The sequence below is a fragment of the Alexandromys fortis genome, unplaced genomic scaffold, assembly GCF_014885135.2.
Source record: "Alexandromys fortis isolate MF-2015 unplaced genomic scaffold, M_Fortis_MF-2015_v1.1 scaffold_302, whole genome shotgun sequence".
Classification (NCBI taxonomy): Eukaryota; Metazoa; Chordata; class Mammalia; order Rodentia; family Cricetidae; genus Alexandromys; species Alexandromys fortis.
Window position 1 is genome coordinate 817,198 of NW_026068267.1, and position 18,723 is coordinate 835,920.

Sequence of the window (18,723 nt, forward strand, 5' to 3'; positions counted from 1 at the left end):
ATCACACAGTGACAAGATCACTCAAGGCTCTAGGCTGTGACCCCACACAGCTGGGTAAGGACATGAAGGGCAGGTGCCTTTCTATAGGAAGAGCTCAGTCTCTTGGCACAGGGAGAGACACTTGTTTGGGTGTAGGAAAGTATTATCCAATGCGTAAGTGCCCACTTAGTTAATCCGAGAACCAACAAGACCCCTCAGAGAGTACCGAGGGGCTGGAGCTGTAATTCAGTTGGGAAAGTGCTTGCCTAGTAGACAGGAAGCCCTGGGTTTGATCCCCAGCAACATAAACCTGGCATACTGGTGCATGGCTGTCATCCTAGCACTAGGGATGCAGAGGCAGGAAGATCAAGACGAGTTCAAGCTCAACCTCAGTCGGAGAGGGTTTGAGGCAAGCCTGGGGTCCTTGAGATCCTGGCTAAAAGAAGCTTCTCAGATCTGTCTGACACAGCACTTTTTTTTTTTTTTTTTTTACAGAAACCTCAGGCACACCTGTGACTTCTGAGTTCTAAGCCCTGCGCTGACTTGAAGGGCAACACCAATGTAATCCTTACTCTTGTAGGGAAAGGGGCAGAAACGGCCAGAATCGAAATTGTCCTAGAGGTCTACCCTATCCACAGGCCACTGTTGCCAGTTGGGGCTGTGGCTGCCTTTGGGGTGCTATCCTAGTCAGTGGGAGACAGGGAGTTTGAAGAAGGACCACAGGAAAGGGAGGCGCCTCGTCAATTCTCACACACAGCTGTCTGCTCGGCAGTGCCCTGCTCTCTGCGCCAGCTGCAGAGTACTCAGCACCCTCACGTGGGCATGCTTGATTAAATTTTAATTTTAAAACCTTGATAGGAGCACGGGTCTTGTGTATGTGAGGTGGTGGAGCCTAGAATAAGAGCGGTGTTCTGGACCATCACCCATACAACACAAATCTATTTCCCAGAAAGCCATGCAGCTATGAAGGTGACGAGGGGCAGAGGTGAGGAGTAAGGAGCGCTGATGTGGCCAGTCACCCCTGTCTACCCTGGGCATGTTGCTTTCTTCCCGGAGACCCAGCTCTGCCCTGTGGGATTGGGAGCGAGCACTGCTTCATTACTCCAAGCCTTCCCCTTTCTCCCGGCATCCATCATTCTGCAGGAGTCTAGCCAAGTCTATGGAGAGCAGGGCTGTGCGGCATGTTCATTTTCATGACTGCATATGCTTCTTCCAGAGAGATCCCATTCACTCCCATGACTGCAGCTACCGTATAAGTACCGACGACTCTGACCCCTCTCTTGATGTTTCACCTTGATAGACTTCTCCGTATCCCCACAGTTTCTTAGCCAGAAGCCCCAATGGGTGCCCCCATATTCACCAGGTCCAAGGTCCACCCCATCACCCAGGAGATCCCTGCCTATTCCTCTTTCTCCACTTTGCAATCACAATGTCCCTTCTAAAGTACAAACTGTCCTGCTTCTGTCCCTGCTCAATGGCTTCCTTCTTCTGATTTAACAAAATTACCTTTATTGATTTTATTGGCGAGGGTAAGAGGCTAGCACACACGTCACAGCATGCATGGAGGTCAGAGGACACGTGGTAGGAGTCGGTTCTCCCCTTCCGCCATGTGAGAGCCCGGTATTGAACTCAGGTTATTAGGCATGGCAGTGAGTGCTATCTCTAGTTAGTCTTTTTTCTTGTTTTAAAAAATGTGTATGAATATTTTGCATATAAACACACACTACACACACACCTGTGGACCATGCACGTGTGTGCAGTACCCATGGAGGCCAGAAGATGGTGCCCGATCCCCTAGGACTAGGGTTACACCACTGGGAGCTGGGAATTAAACCCAGGTCCTTTGCAAGGACAACCACTGCTCTTAAGTACTGAGCCATCTCTCCAGACCCTGATTATATTTTAATTAACCATCTCTAATTAGGTTTCTAATTATCACCTGCTGTGTGCCTGAGACTATCTTTCCATCCAAACTCTACTCACCCCCATCTCTGATACTTCCTATTTCTGTTAGCGGTACACCTCACCCCAGGTGACTAACTTAGAAATTTCATCATGAATTGATTTCGTCTTTGAATTTGTACATAAATCAAAGTTTTAGCAAAGTCCAGCGGAATCTAGTTCTATAATCGCTCTTTAGCTCCCCCTTCCCTCTGTCCCACTATTAATGTCCAAGGTCAAGGCTTCATAATTTCTTTTCCTTTTAGAAGGACATATTTATCAAGACATAATTCATATATCATACAACAGACTCACTTAGGCCATAAAACCCGATGATTCTAGTACTGTCCAGGGAGCTGCTCAGCTGTCACCACAATGGATCTTAGGGCTCTTTATTTGGTTCCTTTTCCAAGATACCTTCAAGCTGCAACTCCTAATCCGCCCCTGGTAGCCCCAGGCAGCTTCCAGTCTGCTCTCTTCCACCGGATTTTTCTATTGGGGACATTTTATATAAATGTAATCACATGATACATAGCTTCCTATGTCTGATATCTTTGTTGTGGATGTTGTTTATTTTATTTTGTTTTTTAAGACAAGGTTTCTCTGTGTAGCCCTGGCTGTCCTTGAACTCACTGAAATCTGCCTGCCTCTGTCTCCAGAGAGCTAGGATTAAATTTGTGCACCACCATTGGTTGGTTTTTAAATTTTCGTTTTATGTCTGGTATCTTTTAATTACCAGCATATGTTTAAGGTTTATACATGTTATAGCACTAATCAGTACCTCATTCTTTTCATGGCTGAAAATATACAATTGTATGACTGAATCATGTTTTTGTTTCTCCATTGGTCAGCTCATGAATGCTTGGATTGGTCCCACTCTTTGACTATTTTGAGTAATGTTGACCTGAACATAAATATGTGAATTTTTTAATGGATGTTTCCAGTTTGGGGGAATATAGTTGTCGATCATTACCCCAAGGCTTTCTTCCTTTATTTACCCATATAGCGGGCATGGCCATGACTCAGTGATTCTCGGCAGCTCAATAGCAGCCTGATGCTGAATCACGTTCTGTGTCAATCACCTCACTTTCATCTGTAACGCGGGCACTGTATCCTGTGCCCTCATCAGGAGTATCCCATCTGTAATGCGGGCACTGTATCCTATGCCCTCACAGCAGTATCCTATTTGTAACACGGGCACTGTATCCTGTGCCCTCATCAGGAGTATCCCATCTGTAATGCGGGCACTGTATCCTATGCCCTCTTCAGGAGGGGGAGTACAGTACCTCAGAGTGGAATTGCTGGGCTAAGTGGAAACTCTGTTTAGGCTTCTTGAGAAGCCGCCAGACTGTTTTCCCAGGGACGGCACCAGCCTCCATTCCCACCAGGGCTGCATGAGCAGTCCATCCTTACATCTTTGCCAACGCTTTGTTTCTGACTTTTTTTTTTTTTTATCATATCCATCCTGGTGGATGTGAAGGTGAATTTCACTATGGTTCTGATTTGAATTTCCCTGGCAACTGGACAGAAATATATATTCAGAACCTCTGAATATTTTTAAATTGAGTTTTTTTCAATTATTGAGCTTTTATCTTTCTTTCCCACCAAATCCTTTTATTTTAATTCATCACTTAAGTACTGGGACGTCCATCCTAACATAAACAGAGCAGTGAGAGTGGGTGTCCTGGCCTTGTTCCTGACCACAGCGAGAAAGCATCTAGGGCCTCCACGCCTTAAAAAAGTTCCCTTATAATCTGAGTCAAATGAGTGTTTCTGTCCTGAGGTGATACTGAAGTTTGTCAAATGCTTTTAAAACTTTTTATACCTAGTGAGGTAATTTTATAGTTTTCTTCTAACTTTTTGTTTTGTTTTGTTTGTTTGTTTGTTTCAAGACAGGGTTTCTCTGTTGCTTTAGAGCCTGTCCTGAAACTCACCGTGTAGACCAGGCTGGCCTTGAACTTACAGAGACCTACCGGAGTGCTGGGGTTAAAGATGTGTGCCACCACGTCCAGTTTGTGGAATATTTTCTTGATTACTGACTGATGTGAGGGAGCCCAACCCACTAAGTAGTGCCAGCCCTGGGCAGTATAAGTCAGCAAGCTGAGCAAGCCACGGGGATCAAGCCAGTCAGCAGCGGTGTTCCTCCACAGCCTCTGCTTCAGTTACTACTACAGGTTCCTCCTTGAATTCCTGCCCTGCCGTTGAAAAGCTGGAAGATGAAATATGCCCTTTCTTCCCCAGATTGCTTTGGACCGTGGTGTTTATCACAGCAGTAGAAAGTTTGAACAGGATTGTGCCCCCCACCTTTAGCTAACTTAAAGCTAGGCACGGTGGGACGTGCCTGCAACGCCAGCACTTGAGATAGGAGCAGGCAGACAGGAAGCTCAAGGCCAGCCTCAACTGCACAGCAAATAGGAGAACAGCCTGGGCTACCTGAGACCCTGTTCCAAAAATAAATAAGTAGATAGATACGAAGGCACACACATTTCTACAAAACCACAAAGCACCAATATAATAAAGAAAATCTAAATAGGCTAGTTAATACTAAGTAAAGCAATTGAATTAGTAATTTAAAAATTGATCTCACTGAGGGGCTAGATGCCTTTAATCCCAGCAATCAGAGAGGCTGAGGCAGGCAGATCTCTGTGAGTTCAAGGTCAGCCCTGGTCTACGTGGTGAGTTTCAGGACAGCTACAGCTATGTAGTGAGACCCTATCTCAAAAAAATCAACCAAACAAACAAATAAGTAAATACATAAATAAAATATAAAGAAAACCCCTCACAGACTTGCCTAGAGGCCAATTTTATTGAGGCATTTTCTCAGTTCAGGTTCCCTCCTTCCAGATAATCCTGGTTTATGACAAGTTGCCAAAAACCAAACAAACAAAAACCAAACAAACAAACAAAAAAACCACTAAATGATGCAATAATATCCCCTCCATAATTGTTCTTACAGCTCTGTGGAATGGTGGCAATATCTCTCCTTTTAATCCTGACTTTGGTGATGGAGTCTTCAGTTTAACTACAGATAAGTCTGTCTGTCTGTCTGTCTGTCTGTCTGTCTCTCTCTCTCTCTCTCTGTGTGTGTGTGTGTGTGTGTGTGTGTGTGTGTGTGTATGTATCCTCCCTGATCATCAAGTGGACCTGAGGCTGACCTTCAACTTTCTGTCTAGCTAAGGATGGCCTTGAACTTCCGATCCTCTGGCTTCCTCCTCAGAATCAGGACTACAGACACGCATTGGTTTGTCCACTTTGCTGATCTTCCAAAGAACTAACTTTGGTTCTGGTGCTGTTTCTCCTCTGTTTTTCTAGTCTCCGTTCCATTCCTCTGCACTCTAATCTTATTGTTTTCTCTGTTGGCAGTGAGTCAAGTTGTTCCTTTCTCCCTCCCAGCTCCTTAATCTGGAAGGTTCGGAAGCAATCTAAGATCCCCACCCCTTTTCATCATATAGGCGTCTGCGGCTATAAATTTCCCCAGAGCACTGGTCCAGCTGTGTCCCATGTAGAGAGGGCAATGAGGGCAGCTCAGGCGCAGTCAAAGCGTTCCTAATGATTGGCTCAGAATGCAAAGGTTCAAAGTCAAGGTGGTGCAGAAGAACTTTGTAAAAATTATATTTTATTTACTTATTTGGAGGAGGAACAACACCCACATGCCAGGCCTTGAATGTGGAGATGAGAGAACCCCTTGTGGCCAGCCAGTCTTCTCCTCCCACCCTGGGATTGAACTCAGGTCGTTAGGCTTGGCCGCAAGCACCTTGACCCACTCAGCCATCTTGCCAGACCAAAGGAGACCTTTGAGGACTGGGATTCTGAGGAAAACACTTTTGCTTCTTCAAGCTGACTGTATCGAACAGAATGATGAAAAAATAACTCATTCTCATGTAGCCAGAAACAGGAGATGGATGAGGGCCCAGGCAGAGTGCCCGGTACATAGTGGAAATTTACAAATACTCATTGAATAAATGAACGTACGAGTAATGTGGAGAACAGAGTCCCAGGGAACAGCGAGGGCTTCGGGCTGAAAGCCGTCTCCCCTGCTCTGAGCACCCACACTATCCATCTCACGGCACTTATGCGTTTTAATTTTACAGAGCAGCTCTCTGTCATCTGCATTATCTTGTCTAATATCTGATGCTTGCCTGATCCTATCTATTTGTTTTATTTATATAAATAAATTCTCTTATGAGAATTTATATCATATGGCCTCTCACCTACCTCTAAAGCTTTGATTTTGACACCCCCAGCAGCATTTTGTTTTATTTTTGGAGATGGGGGTCTCAGTACGTAGCCCTGGTTAGCCTGGATGTCGACAGCTGGCCTTGAACCCCACCATCGCCCAGTTTACCAGCAGAGTTTTAAAACCTGTTGATCCTGGAACTCGTTCTGTAGACCAGGCTGGTCTCGAACTCAGAGATCCAGCTACTGGTATTAAACACATGTGCCACCATTGCTGGGGGTCCACACTCTCCTCCAGAATTCTAGAACCTTCCAACTCAGTTCAACAAGTACTTACAGAGATGTAACCAAGTGCCTTTCACTTGTGCTGTGTACTTCACTGTCTGTAGCTTCCACCCAAACCTAAGCTTTTACCCCCAAAGCCCAAACTGACGAAGGACCAATCCTCAGGCTATGGTCCATATTCCTGTCACAGCAACTACAGTCTTTGTTTTGGTTTCATACCAAGGATGGAACCCAGGGTTTTACACATACCAGGCAAGGGCTCTACCTCTGAGCTCCATCCCTAGCATGCAGTTACCATGTTTAAAACACTCCTTTCACATCTGTCCCACAGCCTGGCCACAGCAGTTAGCCGCTGTTAATCGCGTCACTTACAATAACAGATAACATTTGTCGAACACTTGCTTTTGGCCAGGCACTGTTCTAAGCGCCTCTCTATGGGTTATCTCATCCGTTCCTTGTAGTCACCCTAGAGGTAGCTGATACTACCACTGATTTCATTTTATAGATTGTGAAGACAGAGATGTGGACTCCACTTGCTCAAGGCCACACAGTTGGCAGGTGGTAGAGCACAGACTCGAACTCCTGCAGCCCAGGCTTGTGACTATAAGAACAACGCTTTCCCAAGTGGGTGCCATTTTACAGACTGGGGCACCTCTCACGGAACAGCTTTTGTCTGTGGCCCTCCATCGCTGTCACCTGAGCACCGCTCTCCACACCGTAGCTTTTGTCTTTCCTGACCATCCGTTTTCATCAAGAACAGCCTGATGGATTTGGCCCTGGCTCTGTAAATCAATGCCAATCTGCATGTTGGTTTAAAAGTCTCACTGCTTCCCTTGGACAGAGAGAGAAAAGAAGAAGGGAAATGAGGCCAAAATTCATTTCCATTTTGGAAGTTATTTTTAAAAAGAAAGATGCTGGGGGCAGAGAGAGCACATGTCTATCCCTTGAAAGGAGCGGTCCTGTCTCCTGCCCGTGATTTTCTCTGACTTTGAAGCTCTGGCCCCTGCTGGAGCCTCTGAGCTCTCTCAGTCTATGTGCTCCCGTTGGAAGTGATGAGGACCAAATTGGGACAGGTCACCAAAAAGCCCCCTTTGCTTTGTTCTCACTGAATGCTCGCTCTTTCTGAAAACGCTCAGCCCGAGCTAAGCAAGAGAAGGGCAGCCCCTGCTCATGAGAAGAAAGGCAGCGAGTCTGGGAGGCTGTTCTTCCCCCCGAAGAATCCAGTGAGCTGCTGAATAATAGGGAGCAAAGAGTCAGTGAAAGGACGAAAAAATAAAAACAAATGGAAATAAATAAAACCTAAAATGACACAGCACCGCTCTAAGCTCCCGTCCTATCAGGTTTTACAGAGGGGCCATAGATTTTCTTCATTGCCAGCCCTGACTTATCACAGCCTTGTTTTTAATGAGGTATAATAAGGGGAACATTTTGTAACAACACGGTTCCCCTATTTTATCCCGCAAACAGCTGTGTCATGCTTGCGGCTGGAGGAATGAATCATATCTCTGCCTGCATATGCTAACTCCCATGTAATTACCCGGGCATCTTAAATAAAGCAGGCCCTAAACCTGTCGCTCACATTACAAGCAAACGGTGCAGACCTCGTAACTGGGGCCTCTATCTTTACAATTAATTTATCACAGAAGTGACCGAGATTAGAGGCTAGAATTAAAACCCAGAGCATGGACAGCCACTGCAGCGACATTGAAAAACAGGCTCTTGAGAAGCGGCTGACTCCAGCCGCTGCCTGACTAATGCCTTGCCTGGGGAGCGCAGCCGGAGTTGGATTTTTGTTTTCTTCACATTTCTCCTACCAGAACGTTTTACCAAAGTCATTTCGGTGCCTCTCTTGATTCAAAATGATGTTGGAAAGATTCTACCTGATACCTAGCCAGAACGCTGAGCAGAAGGCACCGTTTTCTCATCCTTAAGCCACTGATGCTGTCTCTCCATGGGAGCAGGCCCCCGGGAGCACCCATTTGTTTTTGTTATCAGAGAGGAATTTCTCATGACATCAGGTTGTTTTCTTTGGGGGTGGGGGAGAACTGGCGGAGGGAGAAAACATAGAGGCTTGCTGCAAATAGGAGATGTGGTTTGTCTCTCGCCTCTGTTTGACCGCACCAGCAAAGACTTTACCCAAGTAACCATTTTCTCAAATCTCCCAAAGATGGCGGGACAGGATGATGTGTTCTAGATGCATTGGAGAGAGGTCCATTCGTCACACCCACAGGATGCTTTAGAGCACTTCCGCTTGCCCTAGCTGAGAAAGGCTGATTCAGTGGCAGCCATGGTCAGACAGCCTCCTCTAGACATGGTCAGTGCTCATTCCATTGGCTGTCCACTCACGTGTGGGTGGAGCACACCTCAGTCATCATACTCAGACCTATGTAGAGAGGCTAAAGTTTGATACTTGGATACCAGGGGATGCTGTTGTCCTCATGGGCACCCTCACTGGCACACAGAGGTACTGGGTGCAGGGTCTGTTATGTGCTCACTGAGTTCTGCCTCCTTTTCTTCCTGGGTACATGGCTGGACCGAATTTTCCAGCCTTTCTTGCTGAGAAGTAGATGAGGTAAATTCTGGTTACTAGATTGTGGGCAGAGGCGATAGAGTCTATTTCTCTAAGGTACAAACAAATCTACTGGGTCCTTCACGTCTTTTTTCTTTTACATCCCAGCTATCAGATCCAGGGAAATATCCCAAACTTTAGAGAAAGGATAGTTAACCCTGGAGTGCAACATCACCATGACGAGGCTGTCCCATAAACACAGCTTACATGGCATCTACTGACTGACAACCAAACCCTGAACTCCTCCCTCAGGAGACTCTACAGCTTGTGAAGGACGTGGACAGAAGGCCAGCAGAACCCAAGACTGGGAAGCAGGGACCGTTTTTCAGAGCTTCTCTGCAGCTTGCGTAGGACACACAAGCATAAGGGGGCCAGGAGAGCCATGCTTGCCTGTGTGTCTGAGCTCCGAGAAATGGCGCTCACGTTGTGGGCACCTTGTAGACTTGACAGGTACCACTCTACAAAGCTTTCAGAAGGTTCAAGGCTAGAAAGGTAACAAGGGGAAGGCAATGAACATTTGATTCAAATAAAACAAATGTCTATGTGAAAGCAACCTAAAACCCCATGGTGGACACAATGCCTCACTGCCTGCACCCCCACTCTTCAGTCATCTCAGATCTGCCCCCTTTTCTAGCCCTGCCACCCCATGTTCTCACAGCTCTTGGATCATATCTTCCCTGAATGCTCTTTTGGGATTGGAAGTAAGTTGCCCACTAGCTCTGGAATTCTTCAAGTCCAGAAGAGCCTCCCATATCCCTGCATCCCTTCAGCTGACTCAGGTCCAGGAACATGGCTGGCTATAGCACTGTTCAGTTACAGTGGGGGGCAGTGCACACTTACAGTGGAGGGCAGTGCACATTTACAGTGGAGGGCAGTGCACAGTTACAGTGGAGGGCACTGTACAGTTACAGTGGAGGACACTATAAGGCTCTAGCAAGGACACCATTCCAGTTCTAAACTAGGCATGCCTAAGCCCAATACTCCTACCACTCTTTATATTGAGATGCTTTTAAAATAGCGCTCTTAGCCTGGAGCCAGTACCACCACCACCACCACGCTTCTATTTAGTACCCTTGCCCTCTTCAGGAAGAGCAGGCTTGAAAGCTGGGCTTCTGGACAGGAGCAGAGCAGAGCCAGCTGGCCATGGGCAGATGGAATTCATATCCTCCTCACAGGGGCACAGGGAGGTCTTAGTGTTAATCTTGTCTCTCTGTCCTTCCTACAGGGCTACAGCGAGCTGCTCTCCTGCACACTTGAGAAGGATGGAGATAGATTCATTCTGCTCTGCATGCAGTGTGTTCTCACTCCTGTCTTTTTGAGCATCACTTCCCTATGGGAAACGAGCAGGGCCAGTCTGGGGAAGACAGTAAGTGTATGTATGGATCGACAGTCAGGCTGACTGGGTTCAAATCCCAGGTTTTTTGTATGTTTGTTGTTGTTGTTGGTTTTGGTGGTGGTGGTTGGTGGTGGGCGGGGCGCTTTTCAAGACAGGGTTTTTCTATGTAACAGTCCTTGCTGTCCTGGCATCTGCTTTGTAGACCAGACTGGCCTTGAACTCACTGAGATCTGCCTGCCTCTGCCTCCTGAGTGCTGGGATTAATGACGTGTGGCTACCACTGCCCGGACTCCAGTTTTTATACTACTAGCTGAGAAGCCCTAGGACACTTATTCAGCCCCCCAAAGCTTCTGTTTTCTCATCTGTAAAGTGGGTATGAAATGAAACCGAAGCCACAAAGCTGAAGTGTGTGAGAACACTGGGGACAATGCTTGACACACAGTAGGAGCAGGGTGTGTTAGCCGCTATCCTAGTTTCTTGTCTGATTTAACATTCATCTTCTCTTCCTTCTCTCGTTATACCTGCTACAGTAAACCTCTTCCTCTTAAGGAGCCTTCCACAGTGCTCTGATTCCACTTTTTTTTTTTTTGAGGCTGGTGAGATAATTCAGTTAGTAAAGTGCTTGCCTTGCAAACACAAAGACTTGAGTTCAAGTCCCAGAACCCACTTCAGGAGAAGAGGAGGAGGAAGCTGGGCTTGACAGTGTGTGCCCAGCCAATTACGTGATTGTTTTGGGCAAGAGTAGGTTAGCAAAAGTCACCTAAGCATGACCTTCAGATGTACTTTGTGCAGCTAGCTCTCTTGCATAAAGTATCCACTACCTTGTCAGCCCAAGCTGCAGAATGTGCATGCGTGGGTTGGACTCACACCTAGCCAAGTACGAGGTGCAGAAAGAGATGCCTGGCCAAGCTGAGCTTGGACCAGCCTGCCTTACCAATTCTCAAGGAACAGGTGCCACCGTGGCATGCAGCTGAGATTTCTGCAGGTGTCTGTTACACAGCACGGGCTTGCTGGTTCCTCCGCATCCTTCCAATGCAGTGAGCACTCTACTGACCCAGGAGTGTTAAAAGGAGCCCGACCCTTTTTTTGTGAGCGTGGCCTTGTGCATGGCAGGTTTTAACCTCCAATTTTAATTTAAACACATCACTTCAGAGACCACCCTTAGGTCACCTCATTGTTTTATATAGCAGTGGCAAATACTTCATCCCTATCTGTGATGACTTTTCTGTTGACTTGTTTGTCCCCCCTGCCCTCCGACTAGACTTTCTAAGGAAGGACTCATGCTCACTTATTCACCAAGTCCCTCCCAAAGCCCAGGCTTGAGACCAGTGCATAGCAGACCATTGGGAAGAGCTATTGGACAAAGGCATTTTTAAAGCGAGTGAGTGAATCTAGACACTGGGAAACACTTGCTTACACTGTGTCTGATTGCTTCTGGAAGGACATTATGGCTCTGGGTCAAAGATGCAGCTCAAGCCATCTGCTATTTCTGCCACGGCCAGAGCAAACTTTTCCATTAGGCAGAGCTGGTGTACTCTGTCTATTCCCCAAACACACACATTCTCACAGATGTGTATGCATACACACAGCGCTTGACTCAATCTATGCCAGGAGCCTGAAGCCCAAGGGCATCTTCTCCTGAGGACTCCAAACCACAGACACCTTCCGTCTTCAGGCTGCATCCCTTCCTTCTGCCACCGCTACAGTGTCCCAGTGTCAGCCTTTGTGATGTCTCTGAAGCCACACAGCATACAGTGGGGAAAAGAGGAGCTCAGGAGCATGGGGCTCTCTCACAGAGGAGCAGAAAATAGGGTTTGGGGTCTGATGCAAGCTACCAATAAGTTAATGGGACGTTTGACTTTCTGTCTTTCCAATTTAGAATCTTTCTTTCTTTCCTTTCTTTTCTTTTTTATTCTCTCTCTCTCTCTCCTCTCTCATCTCTCTGTCTCTCTCTATCTCTCTCTCTCTGTCTCTCTCTCTCTTGAGACATAGTCTTACTATGTAGCTCTGCCTGTCCTGGAACTCACTATGTAGACCAGGTTGCCTCAAACTCACAGAGATCCACCTGCCTCTGCCTCCCAAGTGCTGGGAATTAAAGGCGTGTGCTACCACCATGCCTGGCTTTTCAAGTCAAGATCTTTGACTTTAATCACTATGCTTCATATTCAATTTCCTTTTTCCTCTTCAAGGCATTACACTTTGATTAAAAATGATATATGAGCTACACAAATCTGATGAGGCATTGCAATAGGACAAACATTTGTGAGTCACATCTAACATAAGAACAAGAGCATGACCGCCCTCTCACAGCTGGTCCTCCTATGTGCTCCCTCTAGATCTCAGATCCTCACCTCCCCACCTCACAACTACAACAACCATGTTCGACTCCCTCCGCGATCTTTTCTTTGTAAGTTACTGAACATGTACGGCCATATATAACACATTGCTTACTTTCCTTTGCTTTGTAACTGTGTAAGCATGTTCGAACTGTGTGTGTATTCTTCTGGAACTGACCGTTTCACTCAGCTTTACGACTCTAAGAGTCCTTTATGCTCATTCAGATGGCTATAGTGCTTTCATTTTCACTGCAGGACAGTGTGCAATTATATGGATATATTATAATATATGGATATACCAACATCTGTTTATCCGTCACCCTCCATTAATGTGTGTTCAGGTGACTCATGCTTTCCTTGCTGTCACTATAAACAGTGCTACTGTGGTCATTTGTGTGCACACATTTCTGAGTGTATATGAGCAGGGCTTTCTTTAGGGGACACAATGTAGAATACAGAGCTGCTAAGTCACCTGATATACACAATCTGCTACGCAAGAAGGTCAGCCATAATGCACGAGGTCGGAGACTTCCTGAAAATCTTTGTTCGCTGCTATATTCCCAGAATCAAAATTGGTACTGAGCACAGACTAGGCGATTTTAATTGTTTATCAATTGATTAGACAAAAGTAATGATGTTTTCCAAAGGATCATGGTAATTTAAATTTTATTACAATTTATTTATGCACATTTGTTTATCCTGTGAATGTGTGCACTCATCTGTATGCGTGTTGTGTGCAGCCGTGGCATGGTGCATGTGTGGAGGCCAAAGGACAACCTGGGGGTTCTCTCCCTCCATTATCTATTTGGGGACCGAACCCAGGTCATCAGGCTTGGTGGCAAGTGCCTTCACCCACTGAACCCTCTCACAGGTTCAGACAACACAAGTTCAGCTCAGAAGCCTAGGGGGCCATACTTAACATTACCAGTTCAATGGGAGTGGTGGTGCACATTTGTAATCCCGGCATGAGTTCGAGGCCAGCCTGGTCTACAAAGTGATGCCCTGTCTCAAGAACCAAAAACAAAAATTAAACCACCACCAACAGCAACGAAAATGAAGCGTGAACTCGCCTTGCACCGAATTCAACATTAGACTTTTTCTTTTTGCTGGCAGAAACGGGATGGTCACAACCTCTGCGAGAACTGCCACTCTGTGCCTCGGTTTCCTTACCCATAAGATAAGGCTAGCAATGCCTTTCTCTGTAAAGATTCAATGCACTCATAATGACAATAAATGATAAATCCTCTTACATGGAAACTCTTACTATTCAGTGAATTGGTTAGTTACTCTGTAAAGTTCCATGAAGCAGAATATCAAGAAAAAGGGGCACATAATCACCTCAAACATTTGATTTTACCTTCAGATACTTGAATATAGATCCATTTGTAGTTTTTTGATAGAAGGTCAAGCGCCTACCGCCTAGCTTTCCGGATCTCTCCTGCATAAATCACACCCCTAATCCATTGACTCCCATTTAAGGTTTAGCCGAATCAGGACTTAACGCAATTAGAGTTGCTAGGCTCCCAGGCTGTGATGCTTCGGCCTCAATCACTCTTGCGCATCACCCACCAGCAACTATTTTAACCACTCACCCTAGGCTTCAGCTTGACTTTCATAGGGAAAAATTGTTCCAATTTCCTATAGTTGAATTTACAAACTACATAATGAAATTAGGCAATTGCAGTAACAGCCTCTCATGGTCTACGGAAGGCTAGGAACAAGTACAGCTGGGCTCTGCTGAGTCCACAAGATGACTGACAGGAGTCGCAGAGAGTTGCCCACATAGTCTCACAGCAAAATCAGGAGTGACGGTGAGCCAAGAGTTTGCTGGAGGCATGGGTTCATTGCTTTGTACAGGGCAGGGGTATGCCAGTTAGCCTGGCGAGGACGGTTAAATGGAAGCTGGTCAGGAGAACCAATGGATTTAGATTCTCTTTATTTCTACGCCTGGCCTAGTCACAGGGCCCCAGTCTCTCTGCGGTTGATCCCCTGAATGAAATTGTCTTCTTGTTTCATTGCTTAAATTTGCCTCCAGTCAGTAAGGGAGGGAAGAAGACGTCAACTGTCCAAAACCCGACACTTACTTAGTTGGAAGAGACCTCTTGATTTCTAAGCACTTCTTGCCCCGGAGAAGCTGACATAGGAACAGAAGCAAGGAAACACTTTCCACCCTGACCATTGTCCTCCGCTGGGGCACAGCTCACGGGAAGGAAGAAGGCCGACTTTAATTAGCCAGCCCATCAGCCTCCTAAACTCCACTGAAACCAAAACAAACCAGGCAGCCCCATATGTCATAAGAATTAAAGGCATGGCTCCCACTTCCTAACGATGCTTTTACAGAAACCGTTCCACTGTAAAACTTTATGATTTGAATCTTTATAGCCGCCAGCAGAGCACATGTTCACTGCCTTAAATTATAACTTAATCACAATCGAGGCTGACTTTCCAGCCCTCTGCAGTCAAGACTAAAGAGGGACCGGGCCCACAGAACAAATTGCCTGCTCCACCTCTGCCCACCTGGCCCCTCCCAGGCTCGGAGCTCTCCTGCCTGCAGCAGTTCCAGGGAGGCAAAGGGACAGAGGATACACAGAGCTCAGCCAGGAGGACCCAAAGGTTAGGACCTTTCAGGGGACACAGTTCAGTCCAGGACTACGTGTCCTGGTGAGGACAGAGTGAGAACCAAGTGAGTCAGGGAGGAAAAGTGGCAGGATTAAAAGCCCACCTCTCTTCCCCACGGGCAGGAGACTCCTTTCCTTTGCCCCCTCTGCTTTTGGAGACTGAGTTGTCAAGAAGCAAACCCCTCCTGACCATCCCAGATGCAAAGTGGCTGAAACACAGGTGAGGGAGGAGGGTGACAATGAAGACATCCAACAGGAAGGCTGAGACCAGGTCCCCAAGAACCTCGCGTGCCACACTAGGAAATTTTTTTGTTTTATTCTTTCAGCAACCAGAGGCAATTTCAAAGTTTGAATACCAAAGCAATGCGAGGAGATGGCTTTCCAGAAAGAATGCATCCCAAGGAAGATATGCAAATGTACGCAAATGATCAACACAGAAAGATGCATGGGCTGGTTGGATTTTCGTCAGCTAGACACAAGCCTGAGTCATCTGGGAAGAGGACTCTCAATGAAAATGTCTCCATCAGACTGGCCTGATGCATATTCTTGATTGCTGATTAACGTGGTAGGGCCCAGCCTGCTGCAGCAGTACCGCCCCTGGGCAGGTGGTCCTGGGTTGTACAAGCAAACCATGGGAAGCAAGCCGGTAAGCTGTGTGACTCCATCACCTCCTGCCTCCAAGTTCCTTCCTGCAAGGCCTCTACCTCAGTTCCTGCCTCCAGGTTCCTGCTTTGCCTTTCTTCCTTGGCTTCTCTCAACCTATAAGTCAAATAAACCCTCTCTTCCCCCCAAGTTAGTTTGGGTCAGTGTTTTATCGTATCAAAAAAAAGCAAACTAGGACATTACTCAACGTCATTAGTCACCAGAGATGGCAGTGGTGACCACAGCTGGATGCCACTTCACATTCCTGCCAGGACCCTCCCACAGGCTGATGGGACTGTGTAACCGTGAAGCACCTGTAGGAAACATTTGACAGCTCTTCCCAGTGTTGAACAGAGGGACCCAATGGCCCAGCATTTCTGCTTTCTAGGTATATACTCAAGAGAACTCAGAATATGTATTCACACAAAAAACTGCACATTAATCCTTACAGTAGTATCATTCGCCATAGGTGAGCAGTAGAAACAACTTAAGTATCTATCTACTAATCTATCCACTTATGAACAGATAAACCAGCAGAATATTCATATACTGGAATATTATTCAACCATAAGAAGGAATGAAGTATCGAAGTCAGTAGCAAGACTTGAAAACGTTAGGATTAGTGAACAGAGCCACAAAAGGATTCTACTTATGTGTGATGTCTGACTGGATGAATCCAGGGAAGCAGGAGATGCCAGGAGATGGGGAAGTGAGGGGGTGGGAAGAATAGAGTGTTAGTGGTGATGGGAATGAGTTGATATTTGTATGATAAACATTAATGTATTACAAAATACCCTGTGTATACGTAAACTTCAAATTTATTAAATGGCGATTTTATGTGAATCTTAACATACATACTCACACACATACATATACACACATATGCATACATATGAATACACATATAAGCACCCATGAGAGAGGAGCGAGAAGAAAGGCTAGGGATAGAAACCCACAGTAATGACAAAGGTGGCTGCAATAAGAACAAGAGCGGAAGGCGGATGATGCTCAGACAGTACAAGCTGGCCATGTAAGCCTAAGCACCTAAGTTTGATCCCCCAAACCCATGTCCCCCTAAAAAGGAAAGGAAAGCCTGGCATGCTGGCACACGTGTAATATCAGTGCTGGGGAGATAGCGACAGGAGGATTCCTACTGGTCAGCCAGCTAGGAGCGTTTTACACCAGTAGGAGACCCTGTCTCAAAAAAACAGGTTGACAGCATCTGAGGACACACACACGCACACATGCCAATAAGGGAGGGAAATCCAGATAAGTACCTAAACCAGGGTAATAGAAGAAGAGATAGATGGAAACGTATTTAAGGAAAATAAGATTAGATCTCAGTTAATATGAGGACCAGGCGGACTATCTGCTGCTCATTGGAATAGAGAAAACAGGAAGTGGTTTAGAAGGAAAGGGAGGTGAGGGCTTTTCAAACACGTATACTTTCTATTTAGTGCATTTGTGTGTCTGTATGTAGTGATGGGCACAGGGCACATAGGTGGAGTTCAGTGGATAAACTGTGGGAGTCACTTCTCCCTTCTGCCATGTGGGGCATCAGGCTGCGCAGGGGCTGCCTCTGCCCACTGGGCCATCTGGACAGCCCAGGATGAGAGTTTGGGGGGTGGGGTGGCTACAGGATGCTTATGGGATTCTCATTCATTTGTTCAACAAATACTTAATGAATACTTCTATGTGCCTGACAGAATTATCTAGCACACACTTGGAGATTCATCTCTGGACAGCTCCCAAGCTGGATATAGACAGTAGAGGCTGGATGGGATTGTCTGGGCAGAGGAGTAAGGAAGGCTGAAGACGGCCAGCCCTTGAGGGCCGTGAGCCCTTGAAAGGGAGTAAGAAAAGGGAGTCAGAAACAAAGTTCAGAATTCAAAGAGATACAGTCTGGAAAGGAAGGAAGAGACCACAGTGCCGGCAACCTTACAGACAGGCCTCCTGAGCAGTATGGAGGAGGCAGCCGGCCTCAGGGGGTGTGGTCTCGGCACTGCACTGGGGATGGGCAATGAATGGAGTCTGCTACTCTCTCTTTCAGGTGGGCTGCATCCAGCTGCTTAGAGCTGAGGATAACTAGGCCTTCGCTAAACATAAATTTACTTAAAGCATGAGAATTTTGCCTTTTAAAAAAAAACTATATCCCATTAGCTCTTAAGTAGAAACTTTGTAGCAAGCAATGCCAGCTGCAATTTCAGAGGGTTGGCTGCACCTGCACCTGCCACAGGCTTCCTAGACGTCTGCTGTGTCAGGAGAGGATAGGAGGAATCTGTTAGAGACATTTGCAAATGAGAGGCAGGGAAGTGGTTCAGGGGGCAATGAGGAGGACGGGCACAATAGAAATGAGGGAAGTTGAAGCAGATGTGGTCTTTGTTTTAGGGAGCTGAGGCTTGAACTCGGGGCCCTGTCTGTGCTGGGGAGCTACATCCCCAGCACAAGGCTGGTGTTTCCTAGAGATAAAGTTCATGGTGGGGTCAGGAGACTATATAGAGTAGCAGAGTGGCAGTAATGGATTTAGAAATTAAGAGGCCAAGAAACTATCAATGTCAGGTATCGGATCATTCCACCCAGGAAATGAGGAGGGGCAGGCCGTGTGGAAAGAGTCAGGAAGACAAATGACAGCGGACAGAAGGAGCAAGAGCCCCCGAGAAGGGGGACTTGTGCTCATCTTTTCATTCTTCTCCCCCACCCATCCCAATCTTTCCCCCCAACCAAGAAGCCTGCGTTTTCCCACCAGCTGCGTCGTAAGGACTCGAGACATGACTTCAGCTTTCTGAGGGATGCACCCTCCCAAAAGGCTCCCAAACACGGCACCTTCTAAACTGTACTTTG

General features: G+C 46.6%; 1 protein-coding gene across 2 annotated transcripts in view; it reads right to left on the reverse strand.

Moving 5' to 3' along the window:
* Rnf220 (ring finger protein 220) overlaps window positions 1–18,723 on the reverse strand; it is a 221,156-nt gene that overhangs the window by 146,904 nt on the left and 55,529 nt on the right. The window lies entirely within an intron of this gene.